A 22,334-nucleotide genomic window follows, 5' to 3' on the forward strand; every position below is an offset into this window, starting at 1 on the left:
ATCCCAGATATGTGTGCCTTTCTGGAAATTAAATTTGTATGACTTTTTTATATCACAAAATAATGCTTTTTGGTATTTTGTTCATTTATTCAGAAAACTTGAATTGTATTTTAACACAAATCATTTCAACATGTGCTGCACATAGTCACTGTTTATGTAGACTTCCCATCTGTTGGTGGACATATGTTAACCAGATCTTTTATTGGGTAATGACCTGCATACATTTGAAACCAGACAGAGGATTTAACCTATATAGGCTGATGGAAAAATAAGTCAATAAACCTCATTACAAATTGTTAATGATGATGATGCATATAGAAATTAGGAAACTAATTTTATAGCCAATTGAAATTAAAAAATTATTAAGTTAATTTTGTACATTATAATGTTGCTACTAAAAAATGTAAACACGTTAATGTATCAGGTATGCTTTAGAACAAATAAATAATTTAAATTCCATTCTAATTCTTTTACACTTTCATTTTCCCTCTCGGTTGCTGTGGGTGACGCTGCGTCTCCATGGTTGCAGGAGAAGGGAATCGCCCACGTACACACTCGCACAGATACACACTAAATCACATGGAGCGAGTCTGACAAATCTGTGAGTATGTAAAAGGAATATTTAAAACTCATCTACTGGTCTAAAACTGTGTTTTAACTTATATTTGTGAAATCAGTGCTCTTGTAATACACGTGCGTATTACTTCTGAAGGCGGGAGCTTTTTTTGTGTAGTTTATGGGCAATTATAGTCAATAAATTGTTAAATAGTTATTGTATGTCATTGGTACTAGTTAAGGGCCGATGTTTTAGGCTATGGGTATGGTTTGCAAACGGCGTGGAAAGTGTATTTGTGTTACGAAATGTGGTCGTATTTTACCGGTGTTTTCAGAACAAAAGCGACTAGGGACTGCTAATGCGCTAGCGCGCTGCTAACATTCTCTGTGTATTTCTGGCATTTATATCACAACACTAGTTATAAAGGTTGTATCTTCATATTTACTTTAATAATTATAGAGTCGAGGAATAATAGGTGTAGCTTAATTGCCCTATTCAGTAACTCAACTCGCTTTGTGTATTGTTGGAAACAGCTGGACGCATAACAGCATCCACCCATAGCATATCGATGGAGAAAGTACAAGAAAAAAAACGTTACATTTGATGTACATCAGTGGTGTTTGGCTGGATTGGACCTTCGTTGATTTGGTCTGTTAAACTTAAACATAGTTGTACATAAAAGCAACAGGTCGTGATTAAGCTTGGTCCATGTGTCTGACCTGTCTGTGTGTGTGTGTGTGTGTGTCTGGTAGCGTGCCTATTTATGGGCGCTGAAGTCTTTAAACATTCGCTGTTGATGCACAGGTGTATTATTTGCATATAAGCAGCTATTCTCATGTCACGTGAACTGCCTGATGATTCAGTTTTGCTTAAGCTGCGGTTGGTGTTCTCAGGAAGAGATGTTCCTAGATAAAAGAGCTATCTTGAAGCTGAATATCTCATGTTCATGTTTCAGTTTTTCTTCACAACTGTACATGTGTTTTAGATTAATGCCTGTGTAAGAAGTAGATATGAAGCTATCTGTTTAGATATAATCGGTGTGAACCATTCGATGAAGTTTTCGAGCTCTGCTCTATTGTATGCGTTTGACTTTGTCATACAAGTAGAGTTTCAGCTGTTTTTGGCATCTGTTGGTTAGTCTGTGATGTTAAATTGCTGTGAAATCTTTTACTTCCAAATTATATTTTTTGCTTTGCAAGTGTTTTCAGTGTGGAAAATGTTTGATTTACGTTCTTCATTTTATGTTAGAACGTTCACTGGAATTCAGTTGCTTAGCAGAACATTTACATGTATTCATTTATCAGCTTTTGTCTATAGAATTTGTATTGATTACCACAAGATTAATTTAGACTCCTCCCTCCTTTTATTGACAAAATAATTATAAAAAGAAGCATAAATTGACATTAGCTGTAAGGATGTTAAATCATCATTTTTACTGTTGTTTTAACATTATGTCATTATGGCAGCAAAGTTGAAATCTTGGATAGAACTAACTTTACCCACTGAGAACCCTAATAATTTGACTACACATTTGATTTGAGTAAACACGTTCCTCAATGGAGTAACTGGCGTGTCCAAAACTTATGTAATTAAGTTCAATTAACTTGGTGTCCATAAAGAATAAACTTAAATATTTAGGTTCAGTTAATTTGATTCAAGTAAACTTAGATTTTCTATTTAAATATTGTTGTTCTACTGTTGGTAATACTTTTAATTGAATTTATTCCATTTTAGATCAAACAATAGTACTGCTTAAATAAAGATCATAACTGATTCTAGGTCAGTCATTAAATAAACTTAATTCTCCAAAGAAATGCCAATATACCTGCACTTTAACGGCACAGACAGAATTAGTCAACAGGGTCCAAGTTGACCAAATATGACACAGATCACCATAATTGTGATATCACAAAGAAAACTATTTGCAACAAAACAGCATAAATAACACTACAAAAGAGCTAAAACCTCTAGAAATTCTTAATTACATCTATTTATATGCCCCATTGACTTACCTTTGACCAAGGAAACATAATTTAATAATTCAAGTGCAACACATTATGGGAATAGCCTAAATTTTGTACTCAAATGTTTGAGTTATTAACACTTAAAAACTTATGTCTATTTTTAAGATACGTTCAATTAACTTAAATATTTAAGTTATGAGCGCTAACCTGATATTTCAAGAAATCCTTAATGAAGACAACTTGATATTTCCAGTAATGACAATTATAGTGTTTACAGTGGAAAAGGTTAGGAAGCGATTTGATCACAAATCATGTGAGCATGCATGTTGCTTACATGGAGAGTATTTCAACATTTATGGACTGGTCCTATTCACTTCAATTACCTCACTGGAACCTAGATTTTGCTTTATTCAAAGAAAAGGAGGGGCAAGTCTAAATGAATGTTTCTGTTAATCAACATTACAAATAACTTGTATTGAAACTGGAATATTCCTTTAAGCAATGTATCTCAAGTCAATACTCCTATCCTTTCCAGAGAACTGTGAAGTTAGTAGGGCTGGGTATCAACAACAATGTCACAATACACATTGCGGAACAGAAATCACAATATAATATGTATCGCAATACATGTTAATTTGGAACTAGGTTTGCAACGGTTTGAGATTTACACGGTATGATAATCATCTCAGAAAATATCATGGTTTCACAGTGTATGGTATTACACAATTATTATTATCAGTTACAATGACCCTTAAAGTTAGTTGAACAAACAATTTTATAATTGAAACTTGAAACCAATTTTTTTAAATTGAAGTATGTGTAAAAAAAAGTCTCCCTTTTGAAAATAAATTGAACAAATAAGAAAGCCAACAGAATTATAATAATAAACCAAAATATAAACATGATAACAAATATTTTTACTTTAACATTATATAACTAAAGCATGCTAGTTTACATGTTAGCATAGCATGTTAAATTAGCTACTAAATGAAAAATAACATCAGCTGTGTGAACTTTTAAAGTAATGTCCTATGATTATTCATAATTATACTGTAGGTACGCAACAGCGCAGCCAGACTGCTCCTGTCTGTACCTTTAACTCAATGGTTCTCAACTGGTTTTGCTTCAGGACAGATTTTACATTGGAAATCAAGTGGCAACCCACCATTGGAAAAAATGTAACCTGTATTTAATGTATCCTGGGTCGCATTTCCTTTGATGTTACATAGATTTGTTCATGTTTTTCCAGTACAAGGACATGCATCGTGACATTTTTGTTGTTGACGTCAAAAACAAAAGCAAAAAGTTTTCTCTCCCCCCTTTTATAAATTGAAGAGCATATTTACTTATATGAGCCCATTCTTATCTCGTTTGTTTCCTAATTTCAAACACAACTCAAACAGAACATAAATATTACACAGGAGGAAAGGCTCCTCGTTACCATGGTTAGGTCAGTGTAGCTATTCTTAAATAATACTAATAATAATAACAACAAATTATAGTATTTATGAAAAAATAAATACTAGCTGAAACACATCATTAAACTTTAACGACAACTGCCACTGTTGATATAAAATGAGGTCTAATAGATTCTACCTTTAGATTATGAAACTATAACATTTTGTCAAAATATGAAAGTTACTTTTACTCATGTAAAATCGTGAAACAATTTGTGAAGGTGATGATGTATAATGAAAAAATAATAATTTGCACAAAGCAGTGTTGCTCTTTTCCTCCTCTGTGCTGTTTGGCATGTCAGGACTGCCTACTGTTTGAGAGGTTCGACTTGACTTCCTCCGTAATGTTTAAACTAGAAAAGTCTTACGAGATGTGCAGAACATGATAGCGAGCTGGTTCCGTTACACTCGTGCAAAAGTGCAAATGAGAATTTTTTAGCTGATTGTGAGATTATCATTAAATCTGCCTCGGCAGTCCTAAGGCTGTCACTTGGGTGGCCGCCGAAATATCTTCAATGGGAGAACCATGGCATTGTTCTTTCCCTGCTGTCCACGACCCAGTCCAAACAGAACTGCAACCCACCAGTTGAGAAACACTGCTTTAACTCACACACACAAACTCACTCATGTCAGATCGCCTCGCTTCTCTCTGACATTTTCTCCGCTGCATGTGTGTGTGTGTGTGTGGCGCAAGTTGACGAGTCTGACAGACAGACGAGGAGGAAAGGAGATGAGCACGTGCAGGTGAGATTCTCCATCCGGTTGCATTTTTTCCTCAATACCGTAGATAAGCAAATGTACATGGTATGATAACCGTCTATTTTCATACCGTGGTATACTGTGAAACCAGTATAATGCTGCAACCCTATTCGGAACTAAATTTCACTTGAGCAAAATTAATAATTCTGTTACAAAAAAGAACATTTATTTTATTGACCCTTTCTTCCTGCTTTTAAAGTGTTTTGTGCTACCTTTACTGTAGTTTAAAATACTCTGGCTCAAAATTAGACCCTATTTTTTAAAGTGTTCAACAATTAAGGCAAAAGCCTCTAGAATTAAACAACTTAACATAAGTCAAACACAACTCACTTCTACACACTATTCTTGTATTATATAATATGAAACTGTAATTAGTAAATTTAGCCCATATTTTAGGCCACATTCATAAACAGTATATAGGGCTATTCACAATCAATGTACAGTAAAAATAGAATTTCTGGATTTATAGGTTCTGTAAGCAATTTCAGCCATTATACTTCAATGAGACTGAGCAGTTTGGATTAGCCATGCCCTCTCTTCCCAAAACTCTGAACTCCAAATATACCTAAATGAGCTATATTGAGAACATAACTAGTTGTAAAAAACAAAATAAAAACAACAACAGCTGCAAAATAGCACCCCCAACTGACAACTGTTTTGAACAACATGGACTAAAAATGCATAAGGACTCAATAATTTGCTGCAATTACAGTACAATACTTATACAATTATTTCATTAATCTCTTTCAGTGAGTAGGAAACATTTTTGCTTACCTTTCCATTAAAAAAATCGCTAAGAGCACCTTTTAAAGTGATTTAAACTCAAAGCACCTCATGAGATGACCTGAGAACATTTGTAGCACTCGCATAAAGGAAAAAAAGTGTTTGCAGGCCACTGACATAGAGAAGAATGAAAAGTCTGTATATGTGCGTTCTGTGAGAAGCACTCACGCTGAGCTCATGAATGACAGAGCACCATTAAACATCTTAACAAACAGTGAATCAGGGGCCTGGGTAGCTCAGTGGTAAAGATGCTAGCTACCACCCCTGGAGTTTGCGAGTGAATCCAGCCAGGTCTCCTAAGCAACCAAATTGTCCCGGTTGCTAGGGAGGCTAGAGTCACAAGGGGAAACCTCCTCGTGATTGCTATAATGTGGTTTGCTCTCGGTGGGGCGCATGGTGAGTTATGCGTAGATTGCACTAAATTACCTGCCACTGTTCAGAAAGTACCCACATTTTGGTTAATTTCATACCATCGTTGAGTCAAAGAATTACATATCGCCAGCTTTATCTTGACATATGTACTGGTATGGAGGTTTGTTATGTTACGTAGTAATTTAATTTAGCAGGATTTGGATATTGTTGAGTCATTGGATTTGTCTTACTCCCAACTGCTATGTTAAGGCAAAATACACATATATTTTAGATTAGGGTATGTTCACATATGTAGTTCAGTTTTCTTGGTTCTCTTGGTCCGAACCAAAAAAGAAAATTATACATTTAGTCCTGGTTCGCTTAGTGTTCACACTGGAATTTGTATCACTGAACCTAAAGCTACAAAACAAAAAGCATAAAAATAAGGTCACAAACTGATTGGACAACTTTTATGATGTATATTTTGTGACGGAACTTGCTGAACATCCATAACAATGCTGGCTGCTGGGCTAAATGCGCTTGTTGGATTTATGTATATATGGTGGTATTTTTACCAGCTGAGGACAAACGAAGGGCTACAAAGAGTCAAAACAGGGCCAGGAATTCCTCCGTTGCACACAAAAATGAAGATATGCTGCAAGGAGATGGCGGTTCCAATGGCTGTAATGAACTGTAATGGCAACATAGCTCCTATGATGAGAAGAACCAGGTATGTTTGAGGTCAGTATTAAAGGCAAATTACTTCCTGTTATTGGTCCATTTAGACGTCTTTGGTCCATGGTCCATATCAGTCAAACCGCACCAGAGTCATTTGGAAGCGGACCAAGACCCACTATTCAGGGGGTTTTGGCCCACTTGTTTGGTGCACACCAAGGTTCGGATGGCAGCATTCTCACTTGTTCAAATGAACCGCACTAACAGAGCAATCGCACAGTTCGTTTTAATCGAACCAAACCTGCCAAGTGTGAACACACCCTTAATTTTACGACCGGTAGCAAGAGTCCCATCCAATTTTTTACATGTTTTGCGTTCACTATCAAAATCCTTGTCTAAACTTTCACAGGACTGCAGACTGCACACATGCCACATACATCACAGCTAGCGTTTAATCTTCACACTGAGTGCTGCGAATGAGACATAAAACCTGCATTTTTCCACAGAAACCCTAACAATCACTTAAAATCCCCATTAGTTGTGTAGTAAAATGTGATTAGAATTTGAAGTGCTTAATTCAGTAGGCTATGAATCTGAAAATAGCTTTTTATGCTGAACACTTATGCTGAAAATAAATGTTTTTAATGATCTAAAAAGGTCACTTATACATTTTCATATATGTAGCATAGTTGTTTGAAGCACTTGTGGAATTTAAATTTGTACATAAATTCTCAAATATATGAACTCAAATTGTATTTGTTTGTATATGGCCATATACCACATTTCAATATTCAATATCAGATTGTAATTATAATTGCAACTGGCCTAATAAATAGTAACGTGGAGGAGACGAGGCAGAGACGTTTACACTGTTACTATGGAGATGATACAAATGGCAGCTGTGCATTTAAATACATGTTGTGACAGCTTCAAGCTTTTCAAGCATTTGTTTTGCCGGTGTCAGACATGAAGGAAAGCAATAAGATTCCCTCAGATTAAATTTTTTTGCGGAACATTTGTGGAAATTGTAAAAAATTGGAAACTACCACAAAAATGTGGAGACTGGTTGAATTTGCAAGAATTCTCATGATCACAAAATCCTGGAGGGACTGACTACTTCTCAGATGATTAAAGGCCAACTTGTGTCATGTGATAGCCTAAACTCAAACTTCCAATGTGCTGCATAATGTCAATACGGGCCCAGCTGCATCATTATTCGCATCTGCAAGAAGTACATGACGATGTAGTGCCGTATCGATATTTTGAACACAGCCCTAGAAATTAGTAGGAAAGGTCAACACATTTAGCTGGTCTGGTATTTAGCTGCAGGTGTTATAAGAATGCTGTTGCCTGTGCTCTCAGTTGAACTTTTTTAATAACCTATGTACACATGAAAACTAACTTTAAACATTTCCTTTGCTGCTGTTTGCCTTGACTCACAAATAAACACTTCTTCATTTCGAATTTTAATGTCAGATAATCTTAAAAGTATGTGACTGTGCCTTTTAGTTCAAAACTGAGCCATACAGCTCCCCTGTCATAGCTAACAGGCTTGTTTATTATGTTATTATGTTGATGATTTGCTTGCATTGCCTCTAACAGTTCATGTTTGGAAACAAGCGTTGCATTGTATTCATTACTCACATTGTGTTTGTCATATTTGTAACCACTGACACAACACAACCTCTGCTGCCGTGAAATGCCATAGGTGCAGGCCAGAAGGGTAAGCCCACCTCTAATCAGTAAGGCAGGAAGGGTTTAGGCAGGGATGGGTTTCCTCTTTCCTGCCGTGCACTCCACACTGCAGGTAACCAACCCACCCTGCAGTCCCCAAATCCACTGTTTGGAATGGAATGTTGGGAGAGATCCTCATGGCTCTGTACACTGAAGTTTAACCAATGACGTTAGCTGCCACCATGGGGCAAGGCGTGGCTTCACCACAGCAAGTGAGATACTCCCTCTTTATTAGGAAAAAGTGAGCAAAGCTGGAAGATCAGTAAGAAAAGTGTAGGGGTGTGAATGTGTTCTTTGATTTCATTATTTTTGTTTGGTTACATTTCCCTGTATTTTACCACCTCTGCCTCTCTAGTCTATTTTCCATTCCAATACAGATTTGTTTTTATTAGAGGGTTATCTCTCTGTTATTTGTTCAAAAACGCAGCGAGTCTAATCAAAGTAAGCGCCTTCATTCGAGGAAAATCAGCCCCAAGGGGATATGACATTTACCCAGCATGCAGTGATCTGAAGCCTGCTGCTGGGAATTCCTCCCTGAGAACAAAGTCATGCAGGGCCCAGAGTCTAAGAAACCTGTTGCTTACTGCTACATAATAGTCGTTTTTTCAAAGTAGAAATAAGCCTTAAGGCCCTCCCACTGCATTTCTCCTGTCAATCAGAGTGGCCTCATCTGACATTACCAATGCCTGGCAGTTCCTGGCTGCCGGCTAGCTACATACAGAGGCAAAAAAGGGGAAGAAAGTTGTGAAGGTTTCTAAAGTGCACTGTTGCCAAATAAAGGGTTATGCTGTTTTTCCCAGTGGAGCAGCTCTCCCAGATCCCTTAAACTGGCATTTAAGGTCACTAATTGAATGCAGAAAGCACAGTACAATCATGGTCTGTGGCATATGCATACACAGGCAGTAAGAACATTATTTTAAGAGAACCTTTTACTATAGTGTAAATAAGATTCTGGCCCATTTGAACTCTTGATCTCCTAGTTCTAAGAGCATGTCGGGCAGCGTCTGCACCATCCTCATTTCAGATGTAAAGGACTTTTTAAAAGATATTATTTCAGAAAGAAGAAATTTTAGAAGTAGGTCACACTCATGGGAAACAAAGCTTGTAATTGGACAGTTACATAGCTGCAAAGGAGGTCAGAGCAGATGCCAGCAGTTTGGTTTCTCGTGATTGCAGAGTTTTTAAGAGTTTGCTGAGAAACAATAGGACTGAGTCCCTCATGGATTGCTGACAGGGTAAGTATTTTATGTGTTTATATTTAAGAATGACATTGGGTTTAGCTGCCGATATATTTGTCATGCTTGATCTTTGCTCTTTTACAAGTAGTAGTAGAATGTGCTGTTGCCTCTGAAAGCAATTATCTTCCTTCTCGGTGTCATTGGTAAAAAAAACTAAATAATTTATGTTAAAAGAAGAATTATCTTTTGTTTTGTTAGATTTCCATGTGTAGTTTTTTGATTGCATGACACATGTTTTGTGTGTTATAAATGCATTTGTGATCTCTCTTGCTTGAACACTCTTTTTCATTTCTGCCCACAAATTTTCTTTCGGCTTGAGCTAAGGGATTTGTGATGGCAACTCCAAAACCTTGACTTTGTTGTCCTTAAGCCATTTTGCCACAACTTTGGAGGTATGCTTGGGGTAATTGACCCATTTGCGATGAGCTTTAACTTCCTGGTTGGTGTCTTGAGATGTTGCTTCAATATATCCACATAATTTTCCTTCCTCATGATGCCATGATGTGAAGTGCACCAGTCCCTCCTGCAGCAAAGCACCTCTAGAACATCATGCTGCCACCCCCACACTTCACGGCTGGGATGGTGCTCTTCGGCTTGCAAACCCCACCCTTTTTCCTCCAAACATAACGATGGTCATAATGGCCAAACAGTTACATTTTTGTTTTATCAGACAAGAGCAAATTTCTCCAAAAAGTAAGATCTTTGTCCCCAACTGTAGTCTGGCTTTTTTATGCCGGCTTTGGAGCAGTGTCTCCTTCCTTGCTGAGAAGCCTTTCAGGTTATTTTGATGTAGGACTTATTTTACTGTGGATATGGATACTTGTCCTGTTTATTCCAGTATCTTCACAAGGTCCTTTGCTGTTGTTCTGGGATTGAGTTGCACTTTTCACACCAAACTATGGTCATCTTTAGGAGACAGAATGCGTCTCCTTTCTGAGTGGTATGATTGCTGCATGGTTCCATGATGTTTATACTTGTGTTCTATTGTTTGCACAGATGAATGTGGTACCTTTAGGCATTTGGAAATTTCTCCCAAGGATGAACCAGTCTTGTGGAGGCCACAATTTTTTTTTCTGAGGTCTTGACTGATTTATTTAGATTTTCTCATTATGCCAAGCAAAGAGGCACTGAGTTTGAAGGTAGGCCTTAAAATACATCCACAGGTACACCTCCAATTGACTCCAATTAGCCTATCAGAATGTAATTGACTTATTGCCTAAAGGCTTGAAATAATTTTTATTAATTTTCCAAGCTGATTAAAGGCACAGTTAACCTAGTGTATGCTAACTTCTGACCCACTTGAATTGAGATATACATATGATAACATTGGCCGACCGATACATTTTTATTCTTATTTTATTATATAAAATGTTTTTATCATGTCCAGCATTTCAATAACAAAGCCAGTTGTAAGTGCAAACTCTGAAAGCGGTGTTCCACAGTGCTGTCATAGATGCTTCAATGAGGTGTGAGAGTCTGAAACTGAGCCTGTTTCTCTTGTGGATACTGTTCCAGTTGCTGCCGGCACGCTGTATGAGTCTGTTTGTAGCCTGCTTAGCATTGCTTATTCCCCTACACTCATCATTTTATCCTTTGCCATTTTACCACGTACTTTGTTTTTTTTCCACTTGTATGCATGTATATTACCGTGCGCACGATTTTCTTTTCTTTTTCCCCACTAGTCTAAATCTAAAATTTCGACTGCGTGCATTCATTTTTTCTGTGTTTTACGCAGAATATTGCATCAATCTCAAACATCTGATCAAGAACCAACACAACAACAGAAAACTATTGCGGATTCACATCGATCTCAAAACCTCACTGCTGAAAAACATCCATAACAACAACAAAAACAAACAATTACGGTAAGTCATTGTTGCTTCCTGCATTGCATGCCACATGTTTACTATAGCTTCTTCCATTAGCAGTGAGGGATTTACATGTGATAAATGTAAGGAATTAGTCAGGCTGATGGAGAAGGTTAATGAGTTAGAGGCATGCATCTGAACGCTAGTGGAGGCCAGTGAGAAAGACAAGCCTGTAGATACTGTTTAGGATGCAGGTGGAACAGCGAGCAACAAACACATTTTGGTTCCGGCTGTAGAGCCCCCGCAGCAGGGCATTTTGATGACATCTCGCTGGCATACTCGCTCAGCAAAGCGACACCACACTCCTGTTCCTATTAGGGTTTCCAGTCGATTCTCCCCACTCAGTGATGCATCCACTGAGAATCATGTTGAAAGATACCTGGTTATAGGAGATTCTATTGTAAGGAACGTGGAAGACTCCAGCCACTATTGTTAAATGCATTTTGGGGGCTTGGGTGTTTGACATCAGACCAAATTTACAAGTGCTGGCTAATGCTAAAGGTAGATTTTCTAAAAATTGGATTCATGTTATTCACTAATGATGTCCGGCTTCACCAGTTAGAGATCACTAGAGAAAATGTTAAAGAGGTGTGTGAACTTGGAAAAACAACACTGTAATATGCTCTAGCATCTTCTGTTCTCATTGTGGTGATGTGGTTTATAGTAGATTAGTGTCACTGAATGGCTGGATTTCTGAGTGGTGTCCGGAGAATAGCATAGGATTTATAGACAATTGGAAGAGTTTTTGGGGTAGACCTGATCTGCTAGAGAGAGACTGACTCATCCCATCAGGTAAGGTGCTGCTCTCCTCTCTAGTAATTTGGCCCATAGTCTTAATAGTGATAGTGTTTGACTACCTGGGGCCCAGGGGCCGGTTGCACCAGCTATACTTATGTTACAACTTAGCCTTGTTGTCGTGTAAATGGGCAGTAAGTCACAATTTACGCATGACTAAATATTTGAGCTTTGCACCATTAAACTTGGGTAGGACGTAACACTATGTATAAGCTAAATATTTATGGAAGCCTCTGTCCAGGAGTACTGGATGGAATAAAAAAGCAGACTGATAATTTATGACATCAATGAGCTCATGTTTTGCATGACAGGCTTCAGTCCTTTTGACATATATGATGGTGTTGGCATTTACACTCGTTTACATTTATGAGAGAGAGGGAAAAAAAAACATATGTTTAAGTGGCTCTTTAGCATGAAACGATTCTAACGGTGCAGTTTTTAGGGTGCGTCACTCAGTGTCAAGTTTCAAAACATTCAAAATATATAGGATATTAAAATGAATAAATTTATATTTTTTCAGCCTTTTGTATTAGTATTTATCACCCCTTATTTATTTTAGATACAGTTCCTATATATTGTTATTTACACTGGACAGATATACTATTTATTAAATCTACTTTTATTACATATCGTATTTTATATTTCTTACACTGAAATGTTCAATTGATCAAATTAAAGTCATGACATCTTATTGTGATTTATTAATCATGAAATTCTGCAGTCTTCGTTTGGAAGTGATGCGCACTTTGAATTAATGTATAAATCCGACCGTTCATCCATATTGAGAATCATTCACTACATATTGTATCAGATGACAGAGCAGAGCATTAATCTACTGTGAACCATGCAGCACATGTAAACTATATATTTATATAATTAAATCATAGCATGTGTGCTTTAATCTCAACTCAGCTTTATTTATATAGCAATTAAAACAACAGAGTTGACCAAAGTGCTTCACAGTAATAACATTTAAAAATGACCACACAAAATACAAACACTCCAAAACTGTGCCCTACATTTCATGTAGTAAAGTGATGAGATTTCAGATGTGATTTAAAGTCTCCGTGTTGCAAAATGTTTAATCGCAAAGTGAAGCTTCCGGCAAAAAATACACATCATAATAAAAGCACGTTTCAAAATATAAACTAGAGCACTATAATTTACATTTATGCATTTATGCTTTTATCCAAAACGACATACAGAGCCCTTATTACAGGGACAATCCCCCCGGAGCAACCTGGAGTTAAGTGCCTTGCTCAAGGTTTAGGATATTGTGACAGAAATATATAACAACTGTATAGTAAATTGTAATATTCACTGTAATGATAATAATAATTATAATAATAAAGAAATATATCACAAGCAAGATTGCTGTTGAATAAAACTTTGGCAAAAAAAATGCAATGACATGTTGAAAAGTTGTTTTCACTTGTTAAAAGTTTTAAGAATTAATTGATTAGACATCATTTACAACACCAAACTAAAACATGTAGTTCTGGATAATAATAATAATAATAATAATAATAATGACGAATAGGAAAACAGGATTTGGTAAAGAATAAAACAGATTTCAGCAGGACACTACTTAAAAACAATTCAGCAATGCATCCTTGATTGAGAAACACTTGTAGGAAAAGTGCATTGTTTTCATTTGTTATTTACATTGAAATGTAACTTTTTAAATAGGCTAAATGGGTGTGTTCGGTTTGCACATTTATGCTATGGTACTGAAATTGGTATTGAGAACTGTGAAATTTCACAGGTATCGGTACTGACTACTGAAATTTTGATGCCGTCACAACACTTAATTCAGACAAAACATTATTTAATTACATGAATGATTATTTAATTACAATTAATTATTGGACCAAAAACCTCTAAAAATAAGCCGCTAAAATATAATTTGACTCTCGTTTTGGGCTGCACGATTATAGCAAAAATCATAATTGTCGATTAGTGCCCTTGATATTGTAATTGCGATTATTAATGTTGATTAAATATTAAATGACTGTGACGTCAAAGTAAGCAATGGTGGATATGAGCTGCTTTCCAGTTTCTTATGAGCATTATATTGTATTTTATATTGTAATTATATTTGTTAATGTTAGGCCAAATAAAAATAATTTTAAATGGATATCTATGGTATAAAATAAATAAATTATTGCTAAATGACTTGTTAAACTATTAGTTCACATACAGCAAATAATATGGCATATTTAATATTCAAACTTATTAACAGCAGATTTAAATTGACCAAGTTACTGCGTTCAGTAAGAGACAGGTGAGCATTCATCCCGTTAGATCTTCAAAGGTGATCTTGTTCATGTAAGATCATCGTTAGATCATTTTTGGCCTCAGTTGTTGCACTTTGGAAATTAAAAACAGTAATTTGCGATCAGAGTTTGTGCGATACGTGAAAATGTGAAATCTACCAATACCAGCTGCGTGACAAATGGGTCTTATAAGAGCAGATGCAATAACAATGATGGTGACTCCTGAAATATGCTACTCATGCCATATTATTTATGTTGTCTACACCTCCAAAACACACTTAGAACAGTAAAGCTGAATTACTTTATTGCTATTTTGTACAAATCACATTCACATTAGCCTACTTATTAACATGACAAAACAAAACTGTAATTACATTTTTAATAAATTTCATATGTTTGTAGAACAGCATTTTTCCACCACAGAAATATTGCTAAGTTACGACACATGCTCTCTGTTGCTGATGCCGAAAAACAAATTAATGTGTTCATGACCTAAAGACTAGATTATTGTAATGCATTACTGGGAGGATGTCCTGCAAATTCAATAAATAAACTTCAATTGATTCAAAATGCAGCAGCCAGAGTGTTAACGAGAACCAAGAAATATGATCATATTAGCCCCATTTTATCATCGTTACATTGGCTACCTGTTAAATTTCGTATTAATTCAAAGATTCTGTTAACTACATACAAAGCTTTGAATGGTCTAGCTCCACAAGACTTAAGTGACCTTCTACCACGCTATATTCATCACGTTCATTATGATCGCAAAAGTCTGGCCTTTTAATAGTTCCTAGAATATCAGAATCCACAAAAGGAATTAGATCCTCTCCCTATTTGCTCCTAAACTATGGAATCGACTCCTTAACAATTTTTGAGAGGCAGACACACTCACTTAGTTTAAGTCTAGACTAAAGACTCATCTATTTAGCCAGGCATACACCTAATTTATCCTTCAACTCACAATTAGCCTGCTTTAGTTAGGTCTACCTGAACCAGAAACATTTATAATTTATCAAGATCTATAACTTTACAAAAACGTATGGCATCTACGCTAATATTATTCAATTTGTTTTCTGGGATTCATATCACGCGGTTACCAGAGCTGTAAAGATCCAGCTTCGTTCCTGCTTGGTGTTGGATTCCACTGCTATGTGCCTCTGAGTGATGATGACTAAATGCAGCCGGTGCCAGCCAGACATCACTTCAGACATATACCACTGCCTGATTCTTGGAGTTAGGATAAATCTCACAGAAATTACCTGCCGGTTAAACTGCGATGCACCTCTCTGATCTCTGCCTGCATCACTTCGGTCTATTGATGGACTACACTCTTAAAATGGAATACATAGACTATCAATTAATTGCCAGTAAAAGCCTTCATCAGCCAACTAACAGGACAATGAATCTATGTGAACTTCTTCAGTTAATCCAGGATAGACTTCAAAGACATTATTCATTAATCTTACAGTTCATACAAAATGTTTGTTTAAACACTGGCCCTTAACAGTTACTTAGTTTAATCATTTTAAACCATGACTTGCACTGCACTCAAATAACTAATACTGGCATTATTTTCATGCTGTCTAGCAAGAGGGCAACTGGGCCCCACAGTGAGTCTGGTTTCTCCCAAGGTCATTTTTCTCCATTAACCAACATCTTATGGAGTTTAGTGTTCCTTGCCACAGTTGCCTTCAGCTTGCTCACTGGGGTTAAAAATACAGTTATTATTTAATTATTTAATTTTATGCATAATTTATAATAATATTTAATCAAACTACACAATGATGACTCTTAAGACTTTATAGATATTACAGTTTCATTTTCTGTTAATGCATGATTTTCTGTAAAACTGCTTTGAAATGATGTGTGTTGTGAAATACAAATAAAAAAGGCTTGACTTAAAACTTCAACGTAACGCCTACTGTTATGATTGGCTAAATCGTACAGCCCCTCGAATAGCAACATTTTTGAAACGCAATCAGAAGAGAATGAACCAGCTCAATGACATTATAAAATTAAATCCCAGGGTTTACACATAATGCACATCCAACATATTGCATCCGAATATTAAACTCAAAGTCTCCAGCACAACTCTTAACACTCACTCCCTGTCTACACCAGACGTGAGAGTTGCGTCAAAAGCAATAGAACCCCCAACAACACAATTAAACAATTTTGAAAGTTTGTGTCGATGCGTCCAATGTAGAGAGCCTCTAGCCATTGCATTGTGTTGCATCAATGGATGCGCCTGGTTTAAACGGTGTCAGCACCATAAACTATCACACAGTCATGATATTTGAAATGTTCATGTGTTTTAACTGCCCCATCCTTCAATAAAAGTTCCTTTGCAAAGTTTGAATCGTATTATGACTGGTATGATATGAGCAGAACATATAATCCACTCTAAATTATGCTGAAGACACATCCACATCCATTATCATTCCATCTTGTTTTCATACACCAGCAACTAAATATAGCGCAGATGGGCGAACTTGTATTTTAAAAGAGTCCCGAGATATGTATCAAGCGGTCAAAGATGTCTGTCTGTGCATTTTTATGTAGAAAAACATTTAAATCCAGACAGGCACATGATGGTGCCCTGTGTAAGTCCACTTTGGATGAATCTCCCATGACAGGGCCCATCTCTCTCCTCTTCACCTGTGTGACTGACTGAGCATCAGTGTGCAATGATGGAAAATAGGCATTGCATATGCAGATGTATTTGGTCCTTGTGACATCACAAGTTTCACGAATTCCAAACTAGCCTTTTTTGCAGCTTGGTTTAAATAAATGCTCTTTCTATTAAGGAGGAAGTTTTCAGTTCTGAAACTTACAGTATGTTTTTATAGTACTATGTCATCTTATATGTCAAAAGCTCAAGGAAAATTTGATTCCTCATGTCATGACCCCTTTAATGAGATTTCATTATAATTCTCCTGCTGATTCTTAGCTGACTGATGATGTGCTGTAGGCCTCTTTGCAGTAAAAGTGCTCAGGGGGTCTGTGTGTGGCTGCATGTGTTGGGAAAGTAGAGGGCAGAAGGAGAGTGCCGAACAGGGTCATAGTGGCAAGACAACAAATTACTAAAACGAGAAAGCAGAAACTGTAGAGAGAGCAAGCTGGTTTCCATAATCTCTCTGCATGGGGATTCCCTGTGGCCAGAGTCAAAAGACACAATAAGGGGAAATGCTTCCTGTGGAGATCCCATGGAGTTCTGCTACTGCTGTGTCTTTCTGTTATGGGAATTTATCTATGCAAGCATCATTTGCATTCATCCTAGTGAAGGGCTTGCAACCCTGTCACAAAAACAAACAGTGGTCCTCAGGGCCATTGGAAAGCCCCTGAGCTCCTAAATAAATTATAGTTATGATATCTTTGGGGATTTTGAAATGATGCAATGTCATCAGCAACATACCCCAGAAGAGAATGCTCTTTGCTGTTCTATTTCTCATGCAGTTGAGTTGACACAGGGACATGCATGTAAGGCATTTTAGACATTTAATTGGAGTAAACACAAAGTGCAGAGTATTTCTGCATCCAAACTGTTTAGATACTGTATAAATCAGTTTGAAATCTAAACAAATATCTGACTACATACCAACAGCTGTGGCCAAAAATGGCTGACCTGGAATCATGTGTGACCGCTGCTATTGGCAGTGTTTATACTGGTCCATCCATAGTGTTTGTATGCACGTAGACCTGTCATGTGAATGAGTGTGTGAGTCTTGGGATGTTTTTAGATTTCAAAATGCTGTGATCTTTTCCATTGCTAGGTGAACAAGACATTGTTTAAATCCTATTCCTGTGGTTTAAGTGCAGCATGTCCTGATAACAACTTTGCCATATTCTAGTTCCTGACCTTTCGCTGTGTTATCTTGTTCCTCATCCATTGGCTGCAGACATGAGACTCTCTCAGGCGGGTCTGGTGATTTTCACACTGGTCTGGAGTAATGAATGATGGTGTGAAATGTTTCAGTGCAGCTGAGTGGCAGTAGACAGATGGGGCTGTCACAAGACTCTTGCTCTCTGAAGGAGATGGACCTGAAGAAGTAGGACATGTTCTTAAAGGCACACCCAAAGGGCCGCATTAAGACCCATCTGGAAGATAAAGTTATTTTCTATCAACCTTGGGAGAATGCATGAGAATGTCTATTGACTGTCCAGAGACATACAGTGATTGACAGGTCTCCGGGAATTGTTTTTTAGTGCTGTTCAGCTTGATAGGAGGCTGGAAGATTGTATCTTGATGGGAAATGGCTATTGCAACTTTCAATTTAAGTAGATGTGGGGAGATAATAACAGTTATTTGTTTGGTTTTCATATAAAGGGAGATTGATGTGAATGTTTTTTTGCTACCATATGGGTGTTCTCTTTTTTCCTTCAAAAGCTTTACGGCAAAAAACTGTTATGGGTCAAACCGGGCTGTATGCTTAATTTCTTATATGCTCTGTTGCTAGTGAACTAAATTTGCATTTGCACAAATTAAAATGGATAAGCACACTTGTTCTTTTATTATTTACTACTAAAATGTAATACAACTGCTAATAGCCTACTACAATTTTGATATTATTTGGATATAATCACAATATCATATTTTAATGATTTGATAAAATAATTAGTATTAATCACGATGTTGCTACACCCCTTGAATTTCTTTGACTAGACATTTGCCCCCACCACCACAGAATATGTAGGCTATTTCCTGTTATGTAATTAATAAAACAATAATACTTTGATTTTTAATAATTTTATTGTCATGTTAATTTAATGGTTTAAAAGTAGACTACTGAAAAACTCACTGATATCATCAATCACTAATCAGAATAGCCTATTAGAATACGTCCTTTAATGTCTCTAAATCTCAGAAACATGCTGAATTAGGAGTTTAAATCACAAGTTTAATCACAATACAATCTTACGCTAAAATAAAATAGCACTTTGGCTGAACAGGTTTCAGTCATGGACAGTGTTTCCACGTGACTGAAACAAGTTCTCTTAACAAAACGGAATAAATTTAACCCAATAAAACGGACCATGTAAAACTAACTTGAATGGTGTTCGTTTAATATGAATTAATGGTTTTCATTTAACTTGAATCAGTTATGATCTCCTTAGTTATGTTAAGCCTTTTGCTTGTTTAGCCTACATGTTTATACCATGTTAGATAAAGTGGATTAGATCAAGTTACTAGAACTAGGTATAATGCCAGTTATAAATGTCAATTCTATTTCCTCATTCTTTAGTGACTGTCAAACAAGACAAACAGAGGCAGCACGCAGTATAAAATTAATCCATTTATTGGAAAAAAGTTCTGAAGTCAGTTGTACATACCACATTCAAATCTTAAGGGAATATAGGTTAAATGCAAGTTAAGAAGCATTAATATGCTTTGTATTAACTTACATTGCATCCGGTAAGTATTCATAGCGCTTCACTTTTTCCACATTTTGTTATGTTACAGCCTTATTCCAAAATTGATTAAATTCATTATTTTCCTCAAAATTCTACAAACAATACCCCATAATGACAACATGAAAGAAGTTTGTTTTGAAATCTTTGCAAATTTATTAAAAAAAAAAAAAAAAATCACATGCAAGTATTCACAGCCTTTGCGCAATACTTTGTTGAAGCACCTTTGGCACCAATTACAGCCCCAAGTCTTTTCGTGTATGATGCTACAAGCTTGGCACACCTATTTTTGGGCAGTTTCTCACATTCTTCTTTGCAGGACCTCTCAAGCTCCATCAGGTTGGATGAGGAGCATTAATTTTGGCACAGCCATTTTCAGATCTCTCCAGAGATGTTCAATCGGGTTCAGGTCTGGGCTCTGGCTGGGCCACTCAAGGACATTCACAGAGTTTTCCCATAGCCACTACATTGTTATCTTTGCTGTGTGCTTAGGGTCGTTATCCTGTTGGAAGATGAACCTTCGTCTGAGGTGCAGAGCGCTCTGGAGCAGGTTTTCATCAAGGATGTCTCTGTACATTTCTGCATTCATCTTGCCTTCTATCATGACTAATCTCCCAGATCCTGCCACTGAAAAACATCCCCACAGCATGATGCTGCCACCTCCATGCTTCACAGTAGAGATGGTATTGGCCAGGTGATGAGCGGTGCCTGGTTTCCTCCAGACATGACACTTGCCATTCAGGCCAAAGAGTTCAATCTTTGTTTCATCCGAGAATTTTGTTTCTCATGGTCTGAGAGTCCTTCAGGTGCCTTTTGGCAAACTCCAGACGGGCTGTCATGTGCCTTTTACTGAGGAGTGGCTTCCGTCTATACACTCTACCATACAGGCCTGATTGGTGGAGTGCTGCAGAGATGGTTGTTCTTCTGGAAGGTTCTCCTCTCTCCACAGAGAAATGCTGGAGCTCTGTTAGAGTGACCATCGGGTTCTTGGTCACCTCCCTGACTAAGGCCCTTCTCCCCGATTGCTCAGTTTGGCTGGGCGGCCAGCTCTAGGAAGAGTCCTGGTGGTTCCAAACTTCTTCCATTTATGGATGATGGAGGCCACTGTGCTCATTCGGACCTTCAATGCTGCAGACATTTTTCTGTACCCTTCCCCAGATCTGTGCCTTGATACAATCCTGTCTCGGAGGTCTACAGACAATTCCTTGGACTTCATTCCTTGGGCTTGGTTTGTGCTCTGACATGCACTGTTAACTGTGGGACCTTATATAGACAGGTGTGTGCCTTTCCAAATCATGTCCAATCAACTGAATTTACCACAGGTTGCCTCCAATCAAGTTGTAGAAACATCTCAGGGATGATCAGTGGAAACAGGATGCACCTGAGCTCAATTTTGAGTGTCATGGCAAAGGCTGTGAATACTTATGTACATGTGATTTGTTTTTGTTTTTTATTTTTAATAAATTTGCAAAGATTTCAAACAAACTTCTTTCACGTTGTCATTATGGGGTATTGATTGTAGAATTTTGAGGAAAATAAGGAATTTAATCAATTTTGGAATAACAAAATGTGGAAAAAATGAAGCACTGTGAATGCTTTACGGATGCACTGTATTGTTTTAAGCCATGTTAATTCAATAATTGAACTATATAATTTTATTAAAAATGTTTTGGAACTGCCTTGTTGTTTTTTTTTTTTTTTTAAAGTTTCCTTAAATGTGAACATTTTGCAACTTAAACCTTAAAAAAAAGTAAACTGCATGTTGAAAACATATTTAATATAAAATGACAAGGTACAGTTACTGACAAAATATGAGGCACAAAAATAAACAACAGCGACAGGATAAATTGTCTAAGCTGCATTAGTGTTGCATATCCTTCAACGTTAAAACCTTATAAAGCGACCTGTCTTTAAAACTCTTGGGTAACTCAGATCCAGTTCATAAATCAGTCCAAACACAAAACTAAATTTGAAAAGCCTGAGCAGGTGGGTGATGACTTCACTTTCAAGAACAATTACATTTCTGACCAGACTGTAGTGAATTGCAGCATCTGTGAGTTCTCTGGCCGCTGTGAACAGGGCAACTGGTGAATAACCAACATTTGGCTCTTCTGAATCTTCAGCCCTGAAATGCAGAAATAGAATGAAGTGGCAAAATGAAGGAACAATTTATTTAAATCTGTTCAAAATACACACCTACATAAATGAATAGTTTACACAAAATAATATAATTATTTACTCACTTGAAAAACATTTGTAACTTTTTGTTGTTGTTGTTGTTGTTTTTATAAATCATCTTCTTTAAAAGGATAGTTCCCCACAAAATGAAAATTATCTCATCATTTATTCACCCCATGCCATCCCAGATGTTTATAACTTACTTTCTTCTACAGAACACAAATTAAGATTTTAGAAAAATATCTTTGGGGCTTCAAAGTTCTGACACCAATTCACTTTCATTGTATG

General features: G+C 36.8%; 1 protein-coding gene across 1 annotated transcript in view; it reads left to right on the forward strand.

Moving 5' to 3' along the window:
* Window positions 1-583: 583 nt before the first annotated feature.
* LOC127655524 (protein tyrosine phosphatase type IVA 3) overlaps window positions 584-22,334 on the forward strand; it is a 51,482-nt gene continuing 29,731 nt past the window's right edge. The window contains exons 1-2 of the mRNA XM_052143403.1: window positions 584-601; window positions 11,253-11,382. The gene's annotated coding sequence lies outside the window, so the exon portion shown is untranslated. The remainder of the gene's footprint in view (window positions 602-11,252; window positions 11,383-22,334) is intronic.

This window comes from Xyrauchen texanus, chromosome 15, assembly GCF_025860055.1.
Source record: "Xyrauchen texanus isolate HMW12.3.18 chromosome 15, RBS_HiC_50CHRs, whole genome shotgun sequence".
NCBI classification, from domain to species: Eukaryota; Metazoa; Chordata; class Actinopteri; order Cypriniformes; family Catostomidae; genus Xyrauchen; species Xyrauchen texanus.